The sequence below is a fragment of the Callospermophilus lateralis genome, chromosome 9 (assembly GCF_048772815.1).
Source record: "Callospermophilus lateralis isolate mCalLat2 chromosome 9, mCalLat2.hap1, whole genome shotgun sequence".
NCBI classification, from domain to species: Eukaryota; Metazoa; Chordata; class Mammalia; order Rodentia; family Sciuridae; genus Callospermophilus; species Callospermophilus lateralis.
Window position 1 is genome coordinate 73103317 of NC_135313.1, and position 23585 is coordinate 73126901.

A 23585-nucleotide genomic window follows, 5' to 3' on the forward strand; every position below is an offset into this window, starting at 1 on the left:
GAGAACACAGCAAAAAGCTGGTCCTATCATTTTTCATTTTTCCTTTAGAAAACACAAATGCCTTTTGATGTTAAAATAAAAGAGGGCTGGAATTTGAATAGAATACATTTCTCCAGTCTGGAAATGTTCAGTCATACAAGGACACAAATGCAAAGAAGATTTGTCGTTTTCCCCTCAGGATCTTTACGTTCTTTGTTAAGAGGGGGACCCACCGAGGGAAAAGAAAATACTTTTAGGAAGGAAATGGGCATAGAAATTGTGAAGGGCGGTCTGCTAGAATCTTCTTAGCTTTCTTTCCTTCATTGTAGCCTTAAAATAAATAAACATCAATATAACAGTATTCTCATAACTTCTAGGTACCTGGGAAAAAGAGTGGAGTTGTTCTTGGCCATTAGCACACTGGTTCCCTAAGCAATGCTCTCTAAAGGTCAGTAAAGGGTTCTTAGGAAGAAGACGATGTTGTTAAAACTTGTAGACTTATTAACCTGCTTAATTTTCCATATCAAATTTTAAATTTTTTTCCAAAGTTAAAATAGAAACCTCTTGGTATTTTTTAAAGAAGTACTTTAGAATTATGAATCCATGGCAAGTGAGTGATTTTTCCAGGCAAAGTTGTCGTTATGATTAAATATGAGGTGTCCCCCCAATACTCATGAGACAATGCATGAACATTCAGAGTGGAACTGATTAGATGATGAGAGCTGTAAATTGGGTGGTGACTGTAGGTGGGTAGGGTATAGCTGGAGGAGGTAGGTCACTGGGTGTTTGCTTTTGGGGTTTATATTTTCTCCCTGGTGAGTGAAGCTTTCTCTGATTCCTGGTGGCCATCTTCTGAGCTGCATTCCTTTGCCGTGCTCTTCTGCCATGATGTTCTGCCTCATCTCAGGCCCAGAGCTCTGAAGTTGGTTGTCTATGAACTGAGACCTCCGAAACTATGAGTTAAAATAAACTTTTTGTCTTTAATTGTTCTTGTTAGATCTTTTGGTCACAGTGACAAAAAAAGCTGACTAAAACAGTTGTCATCTTGTTGAGAAATATCTCAGGTTGCTTCATTACCTAGCCCTTTCCCCATGTAGCTTTTTACTTCTGTTGCTAAAATTATCCCTAGTTAATATTTTTGTTGGCATTTTGAGTGAGGTATATTTTCCATTTTTATTAGTTTTTGATGTAATATAAAAATCAGTTTTTAAAGCCCACTTCTGATTATTCCTACATGCACTTAATTGTCATTATTTAGTGGTATGATTATTATACAACGGTGGTGGTTCTATTAAACAAAAAGTAAGCATTAGCATCAAACTGGAAATAATTCTGATATTAAACAATTACCTATTTGGAGTTTATGGGTCAAGCACTGTTGTAAGTATGTTTTCATGCTTATGTCTTTTTAACTTCACAATAACATGAGGTTGGTTTTGCTATGGCCCTTCCTTCATGGATAAGGAAGGGGCCTCCCAGCTCCTTCCTGGTCAACATAGCCATAAGGGTAGAGTTCTGGGTTCAGGGACAATGTAGTTTGACAGGAATTTTTCAGAAGTGAACACTGTCATTTTAATAAACAAAATGACTGAATACTTTAAGAATCCAAAATAAGCTACAGATTTATCATTTGAATTAATAAGTAAATTAAGCGAAATTACTAGATACAAGATCAATTTATGAAAATCAGTTGTATTTCCATATATTCCTGATATCATGCATTAGAAAAATTAAATGTAAGAGTCTGGTATTTGTAATAGTATTAAAGCACCAAATTCATAGGAATAAATGTTACAAAAAAATCTGTAATCCTCCACACGGAAAACTACAAAATAGTACTGACAAAAATAAAAGAAAACCAAAATACGTGGAGGTATATGTTCATAGATTAGACACGTGGGTATATCCTGATGAATGTGACAGGCTTTTAACCTCTGTATGAAATTGTCTTGCAAAATGAAGTATTGGTAATACTCATACATAACTATGAATATAGTACATACATGTTGGGCGAACTCACAGCAAGGAACACCAGAATTTTCCATACGAAAGGGAAGGTGCGTGTGTTTAGAGAAGGAGGGAGTTAAGTTTTTGATGGTAGAAATTTCAAAGATGGAAAATGGAGGATGTAAGAGAGATTTAAAATCCTTTAACATTAGGAATAAAAAGCAATTTAGCCCTAAGGAGAGCCAAATATGAGAAAAAGCATCATAGTTATAAGAAAGAAGGATTAACACCAAGGAACAAAGAGCAGAGCAGAAGTGACTAGATTAGTGTCATTACCTGGGCACATGCAGCTGTTTTGGGGGAGAGCACTGGATTTTCCCCTGAATGGGGATGGACTTGGTCTATTGTATCTCATTTAAGAGGTCAGGGTTAAACTGATAAAATACATAGAATGCCTAAATAGTACAGATTAAAGCTTGTCATTTCACAGTTCAAGAGACATTTTTGCACTAAGCAAATATAAATGTTATGAAGATAAATATTGATTTTGATATAAAAAAAGAAAATAGGAGCAGAACTTAAACTAATAAAAACATGGTCACTCTAGACAATGAGACAGTGCCATTTTATTTTATTTATTTATTTATTTTTAATTAATTTTTATTGTAGGTTGTTCAAAACATTACATAGTTCTTGATATATCATATTTCACACTTTGATTCAAGTGGGATATGAACTCCCATTTTTACCCCGTATACAGATTGCAGAATCACATCAGTTGCACAACCATTGATTTACATATTGCTATTCTGGTGTCTGTTGTATTCTGCTGCCTTTCCTATCCTCTACTATCCCCCCTCCCCCCTCCCCTCCCCTCTTCTCTCTCTACCCCCTCTACTATAATTCATTTCTCCCCCTTATATTTTTTCCCCTTTCCCCTCACTTCCTCTTGTATGTAATTTTGTATACCCCTGAGGGTCTCCTTCCATTTACATGCAATTTCCCTTCTCCCTTTCCCTCCCACCTCTCATCCCTGTTTAATGTTAATCTTCTTCTCATGCTCTTCGTCCCTACTCTGTTCTTAGTTACTCTCCTTATATCAAAGAAGACATTTGGCATTTGTTTTTAAGGGATTGGCTAGCTTCACTTAGCATAATCTGCTCTAATGCCATCCATTTCCCTCCAAATTCTATGATTTTGTCATTTTTTAATGCAGAGTAATACTCCATTGTGTATAAATGCCACATTTTTTTTTTTATCCATTCGTCTATTGAAGGGCATCTAGGTTGGTTCCACAGTCTTGCTATTGTGAATTGTGCTGCTATGAACACGGATGTAGCAGTGTCCCTATAGTGTGCTCTTTTTAGGTCTTTAGGGAATAGACCGAGTAGGGGAATAGCTGGATCAAATGGTGGTTCCATTCCGAGCTTTCTAAGAAATCTCCATACTGCTTTCCAAATTGGCCGCACCAATTTGCAGTCCCACCAGCAATGTACAGGAGTACCCTTTTCCCCACATCCTCACCAGCACTTGTTGTTGTTTGACTTCCTAATGGAGACAGTGCCATTTTAGATGGGGTGATAGTGTTTACTTGGGGCCATACTATGGAAATTGGTTCGGTTACCTTAGTTCTGTTTCCATTCTGATGTCTGCCTACTAGGGAGAAAAACGGCCACCCTTGAGAGTTACTCCAGTCAGTACTTTGCTGTTGTTGTTCTTATATATTAACTAAAAAGACAATTAATGTTATCAATCTCTTTTTAACAAAGTGATTTTTAACAAAGTGATTCTTGTCAAAAGTCCTGAAAATACCCCTGAGGTGGGTGGAAGTCCTGGGCTGTGCACATGGTCTACTTCACTTCTCTGAGGTGCATATTTTTGGTTTCCCACTTTCCACTCTCCTCCACTCTCTTCTGTGACTCTGCTCCTCTTGGCTCCTGGTGGGAATGCCACCAGTGGACACCCAGCAGGAGAATGAACAGAGGGAGGAGAGTGAGGGCCATTTGCTGTTCACTAGCACAGCAGGACTGCAGGGGTTGCCCTACACCCATCCACACTGAGGTAAAGATCTCTTTACCCAGCTCTTCTCAGTGATGTGCCATCTGTTTCCGGCCCACTCCATGACTAATATGCTATCCACATATGTATGACTGTGGTGTTTTTTCCTATATAAAAATATATGTTTTACGATAATTAACATTTTCATCTAAAGCTTCTAAGCATCTGTAGAGAGAAAACAAGACGTTTTCTTTTCTTTTTCTTTTTTTTTTTAAGGCAAAACCAACAAAATATTTAGCTTGACATTCTTTAATTTTTTAAATTGTGTTTAAACAAAGCAAAACATCTGGTAACTGGAAACAAATGCCTGTAGTCAATTTTTTCATTTATTCATTTATGTATATTCATTAAATACAAAATTCTCACCATGGCAGGTATGGCCTCTGCTCTTTTGAAGTTTACAGTGTGTACAGCATATACTGGCAAGCGAGAAAAAGAGATGTGGTGATGGCTACAAAAGAACAGATAGCAAGAAGGCTTATCTCAGGGGCATGTGTGCATGTGAAGGGGAGCATGAAGACACGATTTTAAAGCCATTGTTTAAATTGAGATCAGGATGATGAACTAGGTGAATCAAGGATGAGAGAGTCAAGAGGAGTCGTGCTGGCCTGGCTTTAGATCTTCTGAAGGAATTGGTCTCTACTTTATGGATATTTGCTTTATTAAAAAAAATGTTTTAAACTGAAAAAGTAACTCTATAGACTCATGTTTTTATAGACCACTCTGATTGATTTGTGAAGTTCTATTGAAGGCAATTAGGTCTAGAGGGAATTAGCTTTTGTAACAGTCTAAATGTGGTGGACTGGGCCCGGTAGGAAGGCAATGAAGAAGGGAAGGGAAAAGTTTTCATATGTAGCAAGGAAATAATTATATTCCAAGATGTGATTATACCAATAGTACCTTATAGTTGATTAAGTGTGTGTGGTAAGACTGCAGTAATGTAAGTAGTTAAGTAAGACTAGCAGGTATATGTGCAGAAAAACAAACTTATCAAGGAGGAATTATTTTTATCTTTTATTAGGTTAATGGCTTTTAGTCCTACTATAATCACATGTTTATGTTTCTAAAGTTATGATTTTTATCAACTACATTTTAGAGATTTTGGTTAATTAGATCCTTTGGGTCTTGGGCATTAGTATTAAAAAAGAAATAAACAAATAAATAGCAACAAATTCCTTTGGTGTTCTGATGTACCTTCTTAATTGAGAATCTGTGAGTCAGGTTCTTGAGCAAGAGGGGAAACGTTCCATGTAGAGAAATCAAAGAGGCATAGAGACAGACAAATTGATTTTATGACTAGGTAGTTTAGTCTGTTTTGTGGTGCTGTTTTGTGGTGCCCGAATCTTGAGTGCTTTGTAAAGTAAACAAGATCTTGAATTTGGCTTATAATGTTGATGGTCCAAACAGCATGGGGCTAGTGTCCTGGCTATAGCTTTCTGGCAGTGTCAAAACATGATGAGAGAATTAGGGAACTGACCACATACAAAAGAGGTAAAGTCATGGGATGCCTCTCTTTAAAACAACTTGCTCTCAAAAGATCTAATTCAGTCACCAAAGACCTGACCCACTCCTTGAAGGTAGCATTAATCTACTCATAAGGGTGAAGGACCCATGACCTAGTTATATTCTACTGGCCTCTACCACTTAAATGATTCCACTACCTCAACAGGGGAATTGAGCTTCCAGCACATGAAACTTTAGGGGATAAACCATATCCAAACCATAACACTAAGAAAGGTTAGTATAATATGTGACCGGGAAGGAGGCATGAGATGAGGCTGGATGGATAAGATGTGCTATTTGGCCAATGATCTTGAATGTCATGTTAAAAATGTAGAAATTTATTCTTTTTGTAGTTTCCTGGGAATAAACTCACTAAACCAGACATTCCAAAAACTTACATGATTCAAGTTGGATTAAGAGAAATGGTTAAGGGAATAAATTAAAATAGGTAAAATACCTGCATTGGACTTGTAAATTATCATGGTAATTGTATAGATATTTTAAACTACAGAATTGGAATCTTAATTTTGAAAAAAAAATCTTTGCTGAATTTTTATGTGTAATATAACACATTTTACTTTTTAAATGTTTTTAATGCATAGATTTCATAATATGAAAATTCATACTTCATTTATTTGGTATTTTTTAAGGACATTTAAAATTTGAAAGGAGAAAAGGAATGATATATTTTTAGAAACAATTGGCATTCAGGCCAGCCTTTGTGTATTCTGGGAGACTTATAGAAACCTTAAAATATTCCAAATTGATTTGCCAATAACCTGTTATTTTCTGTATTGTATCTATATTGTTTGCACATTTGCAAGACTAATAATAAACTTCCACTACAAAAATACACTTTACTTGAAGAAAAATTGTCAATGTTAAAAGATACAGTGTGATAACTCTGTTTCAGGTTTAAGACTTCTGCTGAAGTCCCAGAAGTATGGAAATGATGTAGTGCCTGTATCCCAGAGTAGTTTCATGGATGGAAATGCATCCTGTAAAGAGTGGCCACAACTCCACTCTTAGAAGGGTTGCATGCTTGGTTTATTGCTTTGCTATGATCATCTTGGAATTATTAATAATTTTTCAGTATGGAATTCTGCATTCCAGTTCCCACTGGGCCATAGAAATTATGACACTATTCTTGATTGTATCACTTTATGGTAAATAGGACAATGGTCTCCAAAAGTGCCCATGTCCTAGTCCCCTGTGAATATGGAAGGGACCTTGCATTTGAGATTAAATTACAAGTTTGAGTTAGGGATATTGTTTTGGATTATTTGGCAGGGACCAATATAATCATAAGGGTTATCATAGATGAAAGAATGGAATAGCAGAGTCAGTGTCAGGGTAATGTGATGGGAAAAAGGCTCAATTAGCCATTGTTAGCTTTGAAGAGGAAGGAAATGATTACAAACCAAGAATGCAAGCAGCCAGCAAATAAAAGGCAAGAGAGGAGGAGATTCTTCCTTGAATCCTCTCCATCCCTGAAAAAGATCCTGCCAAGACCTTCATTTTAACCCAAGGAAACACATTTTGGACTTGTAACCTCCATACTGCAAGACGATAAATTTATTTTGTTTTAAGTCAGTAAATTTGTGGTAATTTATTATAGCAACATGGGAACTACTCAAGTTGGTAAGAATAGGAGCTAGAAACATACAGGCAGACAGGGTGGGGACCTGCATTGCTATAATTCCCTGCATTGCGAATGTACCTGATGGACCAGACAACAAGTGATCAAACATGTGAACAAGCTCTTGAATAGCACATGATCAACATCCTGATTGGAGCCCCTCCCCCCACCTCCATGATCACCAAGTGTCCTCACTCTGATTGAATGAAGCAACTCTCCTCCACAACAGTCATCAGGCAATTGCTTTAAAGGTCACCTACCTATGCAATACTACCTAAACCTCTAGACAGTAGCTTCTCACAAACTATCCATTCCTAACCCCTCCCTCGTGGGAGCTGCATTTTCTCTCTGTGTAAATAGAGAAAGACATTCCATCACTGTACTTTACCGGCTCTTTCTTAGGAATCCATGAGACAAAGAACCTATGCCTCTCTGTGTCTCAGATTTATGGTAATTTATTATAACAGCACAGAAAATAGTCAAGTTGGGATACATAACAAAGTGCCAGAGACTGGACAGGTTATAAACAACAGAAATTTATTTCTCACATTTCCAGAGGCTGGAAGACTAGACCAGGGTGCCAGCATGTTGAATCCTTGGGCCTCTTCCTGGCTGCAGACTGCCAACCTTTTGTGTACTCTCCTGAGGTGAAAAAGGAGCTGGATACTCAGCCTGTTCTCATAAAGGCACTAATCCTATTATGAAAGCTTCACCCTGCGGAACTAATTACCTGCCAAAGGCTCCATCTCCAAATACCATTGCTTTGGGATTAGGATTTCACCCAGTGAATTGTGGGGTGGGAGGTCACAACTTGTTCATAGCAGAAAGTAATATATATTTGTGTTCATAGACACAAATAACACTATTACAGACACAACATATTTACTCATATATCTAGCACCAGGATCAAAGACTCAAAAGAACTAGGGGCCTAAACACCTATTTGGGACTCTCCAGGTGGTGTGGATTCTTTGCGGCAGTGTCCTCAAAATAGATGGACTAATTACACAGAGACTCAGGGTTCCAAGTGTGAGTGTTCTCTGGAAAAGGTGCATTACCCTTCATAATGCAGATCAGGAAGTCACACAGCCTTACTCTGCCAAACCTTATTGGTTGAAGCAGTCACAAGGATGCCCAAATTCCAGGGAAGAATGCATAGGCCCTGATCTGAAAGAGCAGTAACAAAGAAAGTTAAACAAAATTTAATCGAGTGTTTTAAAATGATCACAGATGGCTTGTCTTTTTTTATTGAATTTTACTAACTCATTGCTTATTATGGCTATTAATCATTTGTACTTATTGGTTTTTCAAGTAGTTTTTCTCAGGCTGCCATGTCTTGATATTCTGTTTTTGAAATTTAAAATTTTGTTTTTAAAGAAAAATAGGTAAAAATTAATTAAACAACATTTCTGAATTTTCAGAGACCAAAACCAGGTTTAATTAATTATTAGATAACACCTCATTTTCAAAATTAAGAAGACAAAATGTTATAGATTCCAAGTTAACAGTGTATGTTTTTTTTTGGGGGGGGGAGATGGTAATATCCCCTCTGAGTTGCTGTAATTAATATTTGAACTACATCTAATTTGGGACTATTTCTTAATAGTAAAAACTACAGTTATGATAGAATCAGTGTATTATAATCAATAAGCATTTTTCTGCTTTTTAGGATTCAACAATTTTCATATTTGATTTCAGGTGATTATTTTTATAACTCAGCAGGCAAGATTTTAAGATATTTATTAAAAGAGTCTATATTTTAAATAAGTGCAGATTAAATAATTTATTCATTTCTATTCAAGTTATGTTCTTTAAGTGCTATAATTTCATTTATACTTTTTGAATAAATCTATATGTTAATGTATATATTGTTTTACATGATAAAATATAAACAATTTTAATCATCTTGCATAAAAGCTTTGAAAGCCATTAATTAATAAATATAGATCAATGTTCAAACCTAATGTTCTTTTAAGAAAGATCACCTATTTAGTACTCATGTATTTAACACATATATGCTTCAATATATTTGATTGGGACATTAATAAAACCTTATTGCTTATATTAGCATCCACTTGTATAAAACAATTAACAGGCAAGAAGAACCAGGCACAATACATTAATCACTGATATAAAAAGCAGAACAATTTAAAGAATTTGTTAAAGATAATTACTTTTGATAAAAATAGGAAAATCAAATGTAACATTATTCTCTTAATTAGTCTATATACATAAAAGTATAAGGAGGTGATGCTTAAAGACCATACAAAGGGAGAGGGGGAAGGGCCTGTCATAGCCAATTCATAAGCCAAAGTGATTACGCTTTGTGTGTTAGCAAAAGACTTGGATCTTCATTATAATGATAGATAGTGTGTTTAAGCAACTGGTCATGTCTAAAAAGTGTTTGTTTATTTTCAAAGAATGCATGTATTACCATTTTAGAATTCTTTTTAAATTGCTCACAGATGATTTTGGATCACACAAAGGGAAGGCAAGCAGTACTGTGGTTGTAAAGATATCTTGGATACATAAAATTCAAATTTGATCTGTTAATCTATCTTCTGCTTTCCAACAAGGTGTTCAGATACATCCCATGGCAGTTGTGTTTTTATCAAAACATCAAGGAATGCAATTCTTAGAAACTATACTTAAAATGGTTTCTTTGTAAAACTTTCTCCAATGGCTTATTGTTAGTTTCTGGAGACAGGGTAAAAATAAGTAAAAAGCATCAAAAAGGGCAAATTCCCAGTAACTTAACTCAAGACCTGAGAGACCATTGACTAAAGTGTCTCGGTCAAGTTAGGACACTTAAAGTTAATTATGCCAAAAGAAACCAGTGAGAATACATTTCATAATGGCTCAACAGTAACTCATCACTTTTGAAAATATGGAAGTCAAAGAGGAAAGGGAAGTGGATTCTGATAGTAGTGACAGGATAAAACCAAAGAACATTTCACCCAAAACCTGATTTAATAATGCTAATATTTACTTTCACTTTCATCACGGTCAAGGTTTTCCTTCCACCTAATTTGCCCAATATCCCTTTCTTTTCTTGGAAAGTGTACAAATGTCAGGGCCCGTTGGATGGCAATTTGCATCTGGGTCAGGGTTGTGATAGTTCTCTGAAATTCAAATTTAACTTGGAATCTTGTTTGTTATGTGGCACCCAGGATGGATGATGAGCCAGAGGTAAAAGAAATCCACAGCAACAACCCCTAAGTACCAAGTCCCTAACTTATTGGTTCTTTTGAAAAGAAGATACATGGACTCTCCAATTTAGACTTTTCCCCTTCTCTTTGCATTTTACCTACTTGCCCTTCTTCAAAAAAGTGAAGAGGCAGACTATGTTAAAAAAAAAAATCTAGATTAAGATTTCAAACTGAAGCCCTACTAGTCTGAATCAATTTATGATATACATATCATGTAACTCCATATTGGTTTTTTTTTCTACCATGAAATAAACTTAAATGCTCTTCTTCATTTCTCCAATATAACTGTTTCAGAGAAATAGATGATTTCCTTTCAACTCCATTGCCATATTCACCTTAACGGTTAATAGCCAAGTGGGATCCTCACACTGATCCAATAATCTCTTTGCAGTTACCTTTTGTCACCACGAAAAGTTTTTATTTATGACCATACCCTCATCTGCCCTTTAGCCAACACTCAATCCATTTAATGTACATTTATGTCCATTTTGTTTTCCTCCTTTTTCAGACCTCAATCTCTCTACCAAGACCTTGATCTTTGATGTGGAACTTTGTCAAATGCTGTCTGAAATGTAAGAGCGCACTCTCCAGTGCATGAGGACAAAGCTAGAGTCTTCTGCTCAAAGCAGAGGCTCTGAATGAATAAACATTGGCATTTCATGGTGGGGCTCTCTGTCAGACACAAGCTGCTCCAGGTATGAAATTTTGATTAGAAATTTCAAGAGGTGCTGTGTGGAAGGGCATTTGTCCTTTGTCTAGTGATTTCACAGGTTGCAATAGTACTTTCCCAAACCATTTGTCAGTAGACAGAAAAAGACGACAGTTGGAGGCAGGGGTGCTTTGGCTAAACCTTGTCTGAGACTAGACTATGGGAGTAAAGAAATGTTTTTCTTCCTTTTGTCCAGAAAAATACTAGTTGTACTGAAGTTTTAGGGATGGATATATTTGACTGCTTGTCCTGGAAGTGGCTTGGTAGACTGTAAATAAATATTCAGTCTTTTTTGAAAAATCTTGATTACATTTTAAGGGCTGCCTTAGGTCTTATCAGAAAACATATGCTGTCTATTCTAATTTGCTGTTGGATGAATGTAGTTCTTTAGAACACAGTATAATTATATATACATTACATACATATGCTATGAGAAGAGTTCTCTTTTAAGAGCTGAATAAGATTGGTAACCCATAGAATGTCAACATTTTTATGCAGTTAAGTTTGCAGTTATAAACTTCTTCAGACTCAGTTAAGATTCTAACCTTTTTCATTTTCCCCTAGTCTTTATTTTAGGAGTAGAGTGTCAGAGAATGTTACCAACAAACAGTCACCTACCTTGCTGGGTAAAGAGGCCTGAGGGAAACTGTAATGTAACCTCCATCTCTTCTTCATTCCCTTCTCCAGAGTCTGAACTCTGAGTGCAAGATCAGAATTGTGCAGAATATTAAAAATCCATTTCTGTTAGGCTCAATACACCCCAACGTTCAACAACATTTTCCTGCAACATTTTCTGAACTTTATCTTTAATGTTGACATTCATGTTTTTGAAACATGCATATTTAAAGTGACAGAATAAGGGATGAATGTATTTAAGTTAATGTAGAATTTTTAATATAATTTTATAATCTATTCAGCACCAGCTTGAAAAAATACTCAAGTTAAAATATTAATTTGAAAAAATTTTAAACTCTTCATAGGCATTACATCATAATATTTTATGAGGACGAAGCAAGTTAATATATGGTAAGTGCTTAAAACATACACAGATGTTGGCTTTGCTATTAATACTTGTTTAAGCCAATGAAGGGCAGAACTAAATTCTTTTTTTTTTTAATCTTTATTTTATTTTTTTATGTGGTGCTGAGGATCGAACCCAGGGCCTCACACATGCTAGGCGAGTGCTCTACTGCTGACCCACAACCCCAGCCCAGAACTAAATTCTTGACTCTTTCAAGATCAATGCTTGCTACTTGTCTTTTCATCTGTCTCCCTTGTTCCTCTGGCTATCCAACTCCTTCAAGTCCATAACCTTGGGGGCATCCTTGTTGTTTTTCTCACATTCTCCATGTTATTAGGCCTGTTGTTTTGTTATCTCCTAAGTGTAGGCTAAATTTGGTTTATCTCTCCCCATCTCTACTGCTAATGCATACCACTGTGATCTGTACCTAGGATTACTTTAAGATGTTCTTAAATGATCTCTCTGTTCAATTATTGGCCCCTAAAATTCATTCTAAATATGGCAGTGCAAATGACATTTTAAACACAAATACATTTGTGTTACCTATGAAAACTCTCTAATAATCATTTCATGTAATCTTTATAAATTTCAAACCCCTTGCTGTGGCCCATAGGACCCTAAGTGCCCTGGCCCCTGTCTACTTCTCTGACCTCGGGTGACCCAGGTCTGTCTGTAATGATACTCGCCAGCCATAGTGGTTGTTTTCCTTTTCCTTAATTAAGCACTTGAACTCATTTCTGTTTCAGAGCATTTGCAGTTGCCATTCTCTGTGCTGGAAACTCCTTTTCCTTTTGGTTGGTCCCTTCTCATCATTCGGATTTCCGTTCAAATGCAGCCTTTCTGACCCCAATTTATTATTTGTTGCCGCCCCTCTTTCGTTCTCTCTGGTTTCCCTGTATTATTTTCTTTATAACACTTCTTAATGTGTGAATAATTACTAGAGGAACAACTTCCTTACCTAATTACTGATTTGTTCGTGTGCTTGTTTACATTTCTTTGTCAGCTTCTGGAGAAAGAGATCCTTGAGAGCAGGGACCCTGTCCTGTCTTGACCATGGAACAAAGACTGGTGTACCAGGGCGTTCAATAAATATCTCCTCCATGAATACATTTCTTTCTTTTCTTCTTTCCTCCCCATCCTCCTCTCTTTTGCTTTTTCTTTCACTCTATTTTCACAGAAGGAATATGAATGTATAAATATTTATTCATATGCAAAAGGATTTGTACTTTTAACATGATTAAGAAATATTTACATATTAGTATGTTTAGCTATAACCTATACTTTTAAATAGTTGCAAGGTATTATATTATATGAAGGAACCATGATTTATTTAATCATTCCATAGTGATAGACATTGAAATGGCTTAGCAATTTTTTCCTTCAACAAGCAATCAGTACTGTAGTGAGTTTTGTTATTTGTTTTTCTTTGCTCACGTATGCACTCATTTCTCTAAAATAGATTATTATAAGCAGAGTAATTTTACCGCTAAAAAATTCTCACCTAAAAGGCTCAACTAAAAACACAAGAACTTGTCTGAATTTCCTACCTTTACCAAAACTAGATATTAATATCTTAAAAATTATTTCTCATTTTTTTGGATAAAACATAAAATCATATTTTTTAAGTTGTGAGGTTGATAATATTTCTGTAAATTTACTGGTTATTTATATTTCTTCTCTCAGTTGTTTTCTCATCCATTTATACTCCATTTTTTTCCCATTTCATTTTTTTCAGTTTGCTTTGTATGAACTAGGTATAAATTCTGATTATAAGTATTTTGATTCATATACATTGAGTATATTATCTTTCCTGGTCTGCACCTTCGTTTTTATCTTTGGTGATAATATCTTTTCAAAGACCAAAGTATAAAACTTTGGCCAAAATTTAAATATTTCCTTCTGAAATACAGATTTGAAATTTGTTAGAAAAGTCTTATTCATTTCAAGAAAAATATTTCTAATTTTTCCTAAAGTGTCATATTTTAAAGTTTCACATTTTTCTCTCTACCTATCTAAAATATACTTTCAGATATGCTGCATGTATATGTTGCATATTGGTATTGATTTCTATATTTAAAAAAAATGGTCAACTGTCAAATGGTCATTTTTAAAATCATTTTTCTAAATGATTCAAATTCTTAAATGTTTATAGAATTTGCCTCTTTGTGCACTCTATTCTCTTCCATTGAGATATATATATATATATATATATATATATATATATAAATTTCTTAAAAAATGTTGAAGAAATGTAATGAACAATTATTTCAATTATTTGTTGAACAAATAATTAATTTTTAAGATAATATTGATAGCATATGGTATGCCCATATTTAGTTATAAGTCCCATCACATAGGTTTTATAATCACAAGACAATTCATAAGAATTTCAAAAATTCCAATATACAAAAATAAAAGAAACTACATTACATTATTTGAACATTAGATGGTAAAATTAGAAATGAACCATAAGAAAATGTCCTATTGTCTCCATAAACTATCCATTGCGATAACCTCCCACACAACTTTTTTATATATAAACATGAAAAAAAACCAAGATGTCAAACAATTTTGAAATGAATGACAGTGTTAGTATAAAACAGCACTTTTGAGTTAAAACCATACAAGTTTCAAAAATATAATGCATAGTCATGATTTAAGAAAGCAAGTTAAGTATAAAATATTGTATGCATTTTATGTAAGAAAAGCAGCTAATAATTATCTTAAACATAGTATTTCTGGGAGCCTTAGTATATGCCAGCTATGTTTCTAACCCTAGTACACATAAACAACTCTTTGAAGTAAGCAATTATCCTGATTCCTGTAAATAAGAAGCTAAAGAGCAAGAAGCTTATGTCCATTGCTTAAGGTCACCCTGTTAGCAAGTCGGTGAAGTTGGCATTGATTCTAATTCAAAGTTGATAAAACAGGGAAATAAACTAGGCCACCAAATGAAATTCTAAAGATTGTTCTTCACAAGGACCAACTGATGCAACCAAAACTGTAGTAAGTCTGATTAATTCCAAAGAAGTCTGAAAATTCAAAAATAAACAATAATAGAGAAAGTAAAATTACAAATGCCAGATAATTTTAGATTTTAATGGGAATACTATGCCCATCTTGACAGTTGTAGATTTTATAATTTGAATGAAATTTATATTATAAAATATGAGTGGATGGATAGAACATAAAATTACAAATTGACTTGAAGGGGGAATTTAAACAAGTCTGTATAGGCCAATCTGATAGAAGAAATTTAAATATATTAAGAATTTACCTCTGAAAGTGAATGGACTAGCATAGTTTTTGAGGTGAAGGCACTCATTTGTTCAACAAATATTGACAGATTCTTTTTCATTGACGGAGTTCATCCATGGAACAGCATGCTTCTATCAGCTAAGGCCACACAGGATATTCTCCTGCAATATAATCTTGTGCTGTAGCCTAAACCTGCTCCTGCCTGCAAGTCCAAGGATTCTCATGGTTTTTTTCTGTGGCAATGTAACAATCTTGTTTGCTATGAACTGAATGTCCCCATCAAAATTCATATTTTGAAAAACTCTATCTCCATTGAATTTGTGAAACAAGTAAGGTTAAACGAGGTATCAAGAATGGGATCATGATCCAACAGGATTCATGTCGTTCTAAGAAGAGTCAAGAGAGCTGTTATGATTTAGATATGTGGTGTCCTACAAAAGCTCATGTGTAGGACAATGTAAGAAAGTTTAGAGGTGAAATGATTGGGGTATTGAGAACATTAATCAGTGCATCAATCCACTGATACGGATTAACTGGGTAGTAACTGGAGGCAGGTAGGATAGCTAGAGGAGGTAGGTCACTGTTTGTGGGGTTTATATTTTGTCCCTGAGAGAACTCTCTCTCTCTCTGCTTCCTGATTCCCAGGTTCTGAGTGGCTTTCTTCTGCCATGATGTTCTGCCATATCTATTGCACAGATCAATGGAGTTGGCTGCCTGTGAACTGAGACCTCTGAAACTATGAGCGTCAAATGAACTTTTCCTTGGCTAAAATTGTTCTTGTGGAGTCTGTTGGTCACAACTGTGAAAAAGCTGACTGAAACAAGTGCTGTCTTTCTGTCCTGTGACACTGTGAGAAGGTGGTAAAGCTCTTACCAGAAACAGCAATGGCTGGAATCTTAATCTTGTGTGTTCACCGCTAGAGCTCTTGGGAAAATAAATTTCTGTTGTGTAAACTGCTCAGTTTATGTTATTTTTTATGGCAACCTGAGCTAAGACATTATCACATAAGATACCAAAACTTGTGTGAGGAAGAGAAGTACTGCAAACAGATTTCAGAAGCAAAATAATAAATTGCAAAACATTACTGTTCCCTTTAGACTAGCTAAGTTGGCAGAAATATCTCCCCACTCTTGGGGTTAAGGCTTATGTTTTTTCACAAAATGTTTTCTAAACAGTAAAACACAGTAAAAAGTCATTATTGTTATTCTTTAATGACAGTGTTATATTAGCTTCTTATTAACTGTGTGAATGAGACTGAGAAGAGTTTATGAAGAAGACATCAGAAAAATTAGTGGTAGTTATACAGCTGGTGCACCTTTTATACAATGATGACAGGTCCATAGATAGAATTGAGGAGTTGAGGAGGCCTTACAAACTAGAAAGTCATTTTTTCCCCCCCACTGATTGGAATGCTAAACCTTGAGTTCCAAAGTGGTTTATCCATCAACCCACAATTGTGTCAGAAATGGCACTTGAACACACATATCTTCACTCATAACATACTACTAGGAGTCCATAATGTGTTTGTAATGAATGACTTCCACGTCATAGTTTAGATGAATATCAGTGGGGGAACATACTTGCAAGGTGTATGAAATATTGGCATATATATGTATGTATTTTATCTATTTATTTATTTGTTCTAATTAGTTATACCTGATAGCAGAATGCACTTCAATTCATAGTACCCAAATGGAGCATAATTTTTCACTTCTCTGGTTGGACATGAAGTAGAGTCACACCTTTTCTGCAATCATGCATGTACCTAGGGTAATGATGTCTTATGTATATATTTTCCTTTGAAACACTTATTGCCTTGAACATACAGAAAACAAAATAAATAATTCCTTCCAATGTACTCTGAGGATTACAGTTTTAGAGAAAAGATTTGCATTTAATTGCTGCCCTTGATATTACTTACCCTCCATAGGTAGATGTCACCAGTATGTGTTGAGCATAATAATAATAAAAATTACTATGAATCAAAACAATATATATTTTACCACATTTGACAATACTTTCTTGCTCTAAAAGTTTTTATTTCTTCAAGTAAATTTGTAAAAGACAGGTCCTTACAGCAAGGGTAGTACAAGAATGCTCCTCTTTTGACTTGGGATGATTCCTCCATTTCTGTTGCTGTTGAGTCTGTGTTTGCCAATACTTCTCCTGTAGAGAGATTAAAAAAAAAAATTCCCAAATGTTTTGAGAATACTTTGGAATTTAACTTCTGCCCAGAATCTAATTAGACAGGAACCCTGGATTTGGGAAAATGGTCTTTAGAGATGGGTTATATATATATATTTATTTTTACCCCTATTCTCAAAAAGACTCCTCAAAATATTGTCTTCATAAACATCCCTTCTCCTTATTTTTGGCCTTTTCCATAATGGTTTAAAAATTCTTCTAAACAATAAGAACAAATGTTATAAACAAACTCTTTCACAGGCTTTGTCTTCATCACACCCTCCTTCTCTTCCTACACTCTGAATAAAACAAATACCTCACAAAGCAGATTTTCATGAAGCAAATGTAGAGATCATAAACCTAACAAAAATAGGACATGGATCAATTTGCCACAACTTGTCAATACATCGAATTCTTCAAAATGACTTTTCTATCATATCTAAAGGAAGCAGATCCTATTAGCAACAAGCCAGGCTGGCAGTATAAAGGCTGTTGACCATTCCGGCATTGATTCTGCCCACAGAAGTATGCAGCATGTTGCAAGTGGAATTTACCCTTTGGCCTTTAGCTCCCCCTCTTCTCAAACCAAGAAGTATTGTTTGCCCTGAGACCAACTTTTCCACCAGCTAAAAGTGCTTGTAGCTTCTGACTAAAGGATCTTAAGACAGTTCCAGAAAACACATAATTTCTTTTCTTATGAGTACATGGGAAAAGGCTTAAATCTGCCAGTTTTTAAGAAAACAAAACCACAAGTAGCCTAGATTTTTGTTTTTTCCCTTCATATTTTCAATACATTTTTATTTCCAAAGTATATTAGAAATTAAGACACAGAATTATATGTAACTGAGAAGATGCAGTGAGTTCCAGTGTTTAGCTTTCTACATATTCATAACCTCCCTAAAGTTTATTTTTCTTTTAAATTAAAGAAATGAATTAAAATACTTTGGAGATATCTGTAGAGTTTCTAAAATTCAGAGCAGTATGCACAAATAAAAGATACCCATTAAGTAGAAGGGAGAGTTTTGTCTGGTTTTCTCCTAAAAGAGTGAAAAACATCAATTGGCCCATTAGAAAAGTAAGTTATATAAGTAAAATAAATACAACATAAGAAATAAATTATTCCAAGAAAATAAATAAAATTCAACATGGAGAAAAACTGACTGATTATGTTGATGCATACCAATATAGAGAATGTTACTGACCTTTTTAATAAACTGCCCGTAATTATGTTTAAAAGATGTGTCCTTATCATGTGAATATTAGCTGTGGAACCTACTTTTAGCTTTTTTATATTTGAGAAAATAGAGAAATAAAATAGAAAATTGTGCAAGTTTGTGTCTGAGAAAGGAAGAGAATCAAAATTTACCTTTGTGTCTCTCAAACCTTTCTGCTGCTGCTGAATACTGACTAAGCTACCCGTGATAAGAACAACAACGAATACATGGAAAAATAAAACATTCATGAAGTAAATAACAATGAAAAGAAAAAAAAAGAAGTAAAACTAGAAAGAGTTAAAATACCAAATGTAATTTTCTTGGTTTAATCATCTCAAATTTCGGATTAAGAGTTGAAATTTATTTAAGTCTCTTTTGTTGAGGCATAAGGAAGGCATTCTTGTCAGAAATTTGTTCACTTTTCTTGGCTGTAGTAAAATTATAAATGCCGTACAAATACTGTTTTTTTTTCATAGTCTGCCAAAAAACATGGCAATAAAGAGTTAACTAAATATATCCCCATCTCAAAAGCACTTTAATTTGAATTTTTGAATAAGATTGTAGTTAATTCACTTTTAAATGCTATAAACTTTCTTAATTGTAAGAAGTAAAAATGGAATTCATATATGAAAAACTGCATGGTTTGTTAGCAAGAGTATGAAAACACAGACTCGAAAATTATTGATAATCTTGTCCTAATGTGTTCAGAGATGGAGAGTGATGTCAGATGAAGACCATTGTAGTTCTATGTATTCTGCACTCTCATTCATGTAATTGTACAGGGCATTAGAGATGAGGCTAACCATATAGCATCCTCCTGTTAAATTTTTTGGTTTGAATTCTAATGCATGTTGGCATTTGTTATGACAAGGAACAAAAAATTCCTTGGAATGGCAGTGCTCTATCCCAAGGAAATGTAATTCCTGGAATATATACTATTTTTCAGAGAGTTAAAATTTATTTTTTTAAAATTGAAATATTTCCCAAAGATTGCATTCTCCAAAATGAAGATTCAAAAAGATCACAAAGTAGGTATTCTTTTTCTTGGTTGGAGGTGATTAAAAAAGGTGCAAAAAAATACAGAAAAAGAGCAAAATGCATTTAATTTTGAACAGTTTTATTGATAAATAATTTACATAGAATAAAGTTTACAATATTTAATTATACAATTCAATAGTTTCGAAAACATAAGATTTCATAATCTACACTTCAAATAGAATGTAGATCGTTTCTGTTACCCTAAAATTTCCCTTGTACTTTTTTGTGGTCAGTTCCTTTCTAGCTCCAACCTTTGCAAAAATTGATCTGATGTCTACCTTTCTTTTTTCCAGAATATCATATAAAAAAGGATATGGCTTGTTTTAAATTAGTATAATATTTTTGAAATTCATCCATTTTGTTATGCTTATCAATAGTTTTCTTTTTTCTTTTTGAGTTAAATGCCATTATATTAAGCAAATTATTGACTCAACAGTTAATAAACTGGTAAACATTCCAATTTTTGTCAGTAAATAGTAAAATTTTATGAATATTTGATTCATACTTCTGTAGGAATATATATTGTATATTTAATTTCACAATTGCCAAATTCTTTTCTAAAGTGGCCAATACCATTTTGCATTTTCATAATTATTAAAGTTTCAGTTCTTTCACATTCTTGATATCTTTTGTCCTTTTACTTTTAGCCATACAAATGGCATTATGGAATAAAAGTCTCCCCCTTAAATTCATCTGTTGCAGTCCTACCCACCAACAGGATGGTATTTGAAGGACCTTTCAGAATTAATCTGGTTTACAGTCATGAGGGCAAAGACTCCAGAAAGGATGTCCATCTAAGAAGAGACATCGGAGCCTTATGAGGGTACAGTGAGATGACAGTGTACAAGCCAGAAAGAGAATGACATCTGCTCTCTGTCATCTTGATCATGGCTTCCCATTTCTAGAATTATGAGAAATAAATGTTGTTTAAGCCCCCCAACTTACATTATTTTGTTATGACAGTCTGAGTTGACTAAGACTAGTGAGTATGTGGTAGTATCTCATTGTGATTTGAATTTTTATTTTCCTAATAAATAATGATGTTTGCATTGTATGTACTTGTTTGCAATTCATTAGAGGAGTACCTACTCAAATCCTGTGCTCATTTTAGTTCAACTTTTAAATTAGGTAGGTTGTCTTCTTATCACTGAGTATAAGATTGCTTTACATATTCTGCATTGAACTATTTAATATTCTTAAGAGACTGAAAGTTTTTCATTTTGGGTGAAGTTCTATACATCATGTTTTTTTTTTCTGTTTTATAGATCTAGCTTTAAAAATAATCTTTAAGAAAATTTGGACTATTTTATGGTCACAAAGATTTTCTTCTGTTCTGAAAGTTTTATAGTTTGTTGCATTTAGAGCTATGGTATGACTGAAATAAATTTTGCAAATGATGTATGATAAGGGTCAAGGCTTATTTGGTCTTTTATAAGTAAATATCCAACTGTTCCAATACTATTTTTTGAAAAGATTATTTTTCCTATTGAATTACCTTCATACTTTTGTCAAAATTAGTTTATGATACATGTGTAACTCTATTTCTCAACTTTATTTAGTCTCTTGACTTAAATGTCCTTTTACTGAGACCATAATTTATTTATTACTGTACCTTCATCATAAGTCTTTAACTAGGACAATGTAAATTCTTCAACTTTATTCATCTTAAAGATTTTTTTTGAATGGGACTGCATTTAAATTTATAAATCCTTTGTATACTCTCTGTTATAGCAAAATTTTTCACGTATAAAATTACACATATCTACTTTTTCACTAAATTGTTTTTTCTAATTATATTAGAGAAATCCAATTTTGTATTGTCAGTATATAGGAATACCATTAATTTTTTGTATTGACCTTGCATTTTGTGAGCTTACTAAACTCACCTATTTTAGTGCATAAGGAATGAAGATTATGATTTGAGACTGGTTATTTCAGTCTAATGCAATAAGATCAAAAATCCAGATATTCTTCATAGCTCAGTCCCAGTATATTCATCATGTTTGACTTTTGACCTCAGATTTAACTTGTCAAGGTCATAAAATGGCTGCAAAGTTTTCAAGCATCATATTCTCACAACACAGAAAAACCCAAAGCCTAAATATTTCTTTTTATGGGTGTTTGCAAAAGACCCCCAAAATTACTTTCTTCACCTGCAGCTCATATATCAGATTCCACTGTATACTCATCTTTGAAAAACATGATCAAGTGGGTAATATTTCTCCTGTCTGGCTCTCACTAATCAAAACTCACCCACTAGGTCTGAAGAAATATTCCTTGTCCTCTTAACCATGAGACTGCCCCATTCCCAAACAAAATCAAGTTCTCTTCATAAGGAGAATAGGGGTGAAGGTTAATGGGTAATCAAAAAGAGAGATTTTCAGGTTTCTAGTAACCTTAAGGATACTTTTACATGCTTTAATTACATGATAAGACAATGGTAAACAAATGTTTTAAAACTTAACTTATATACACCAGTGTTAAGAGACAGGAATATAATATGTTGTCTACCTCAGTCATGATGGCTTTAAATCAAATATTTGTTGATAAATTAATGAAACATCAGTCAAGTACAGGATTATAGTAATTAAACAAGAGTGATTTTAGGAAAAAAAAACCCCAAACCATTGCTTCTTTTTGATAAGCTGTACTATTTAAGGTTTCCCACATTTAGAAGATTAAATTTAATCTTATTTGAGTGAAACAATGGCCAAAGCAAAAGGCCTTATTTATGTTATTTTTGGATCTTATAAATAATGGCAAAATACTATGATTTTATCTGTAATCTTAAAAAAGAAAAGACATTCAGGTAATCAAAAAGAAACCAGCCAACTAACACATAGGAAGAAAAATAAAATAACAAAGCATAAGGTTGGAAAATTGTTCATTGATCTCTTAAAATAGATATTCAATGTGAAAGTGCTTGAGACTCCAAAAGGCCTACTTAATTAAACATAAATTCAGAATAAGCATTGAACTGAAAGTTTAGACAGTTCTTTTACTTCTTTTCTTACTAAAAAAGCACAGTATTTTTGGTGTATGTGATTCTATTCATTGAGCACCCTTCTTCCTAAAAATATCTCATGTCCAAATACCTTCACTATAACCCTTAAGATTTAAAGGTTAAAACTTTAAACTTGAAAGAGAAGAGCATAATAGTATTATTAATAAATTAAACCATTTTGTGTTCCACTAGCAAAATCTTTATAATTTTATAATAGTGACTTTAGAAAATCATATTTTCTGGTGTATATATATATACACCAGAATATATATATATATATATATATATATATATATATATATATATATATATATATATTTATGTATATATATATTTATCTGCGATATATATCGCAGATAAATATACTGCATGTATGTGTGTGTGTGTGTGTGTGTGTATTACACTGACCCCAGCAAGTGAGATGGTTATAAACTCGAACACCAAGAAAAATAAACATGCATTTACAAATATTTTATTCTTAAAAATTGGTATGTATAGGGAATCTCTTGGAATATTCAGAACAGTTAAATGGCTTGAGGCAATGCACTACACTTTTACTACACTTTTACCAGCCTGTCCAGTGTTGGCTTCAACTAAAGCATGTGCAGAGCATGGAAAGAGTTTTTGTGCCCAGGAGCATATACAGTGGTAGACTCCTGTACCACCTCAGTCTATGAAATGAGGGAACATCACCCACATATCCCAAGGTGAAGAAAGGTGAAAGGTTGAGACCTGACCCTCTGTGTCCAAATTCAGTGCCCAGGAGTTTGTAGAAATTGCAGGACGAGAGAGTATATTCCCAGGAGTGGAAGGTAAAAAGTA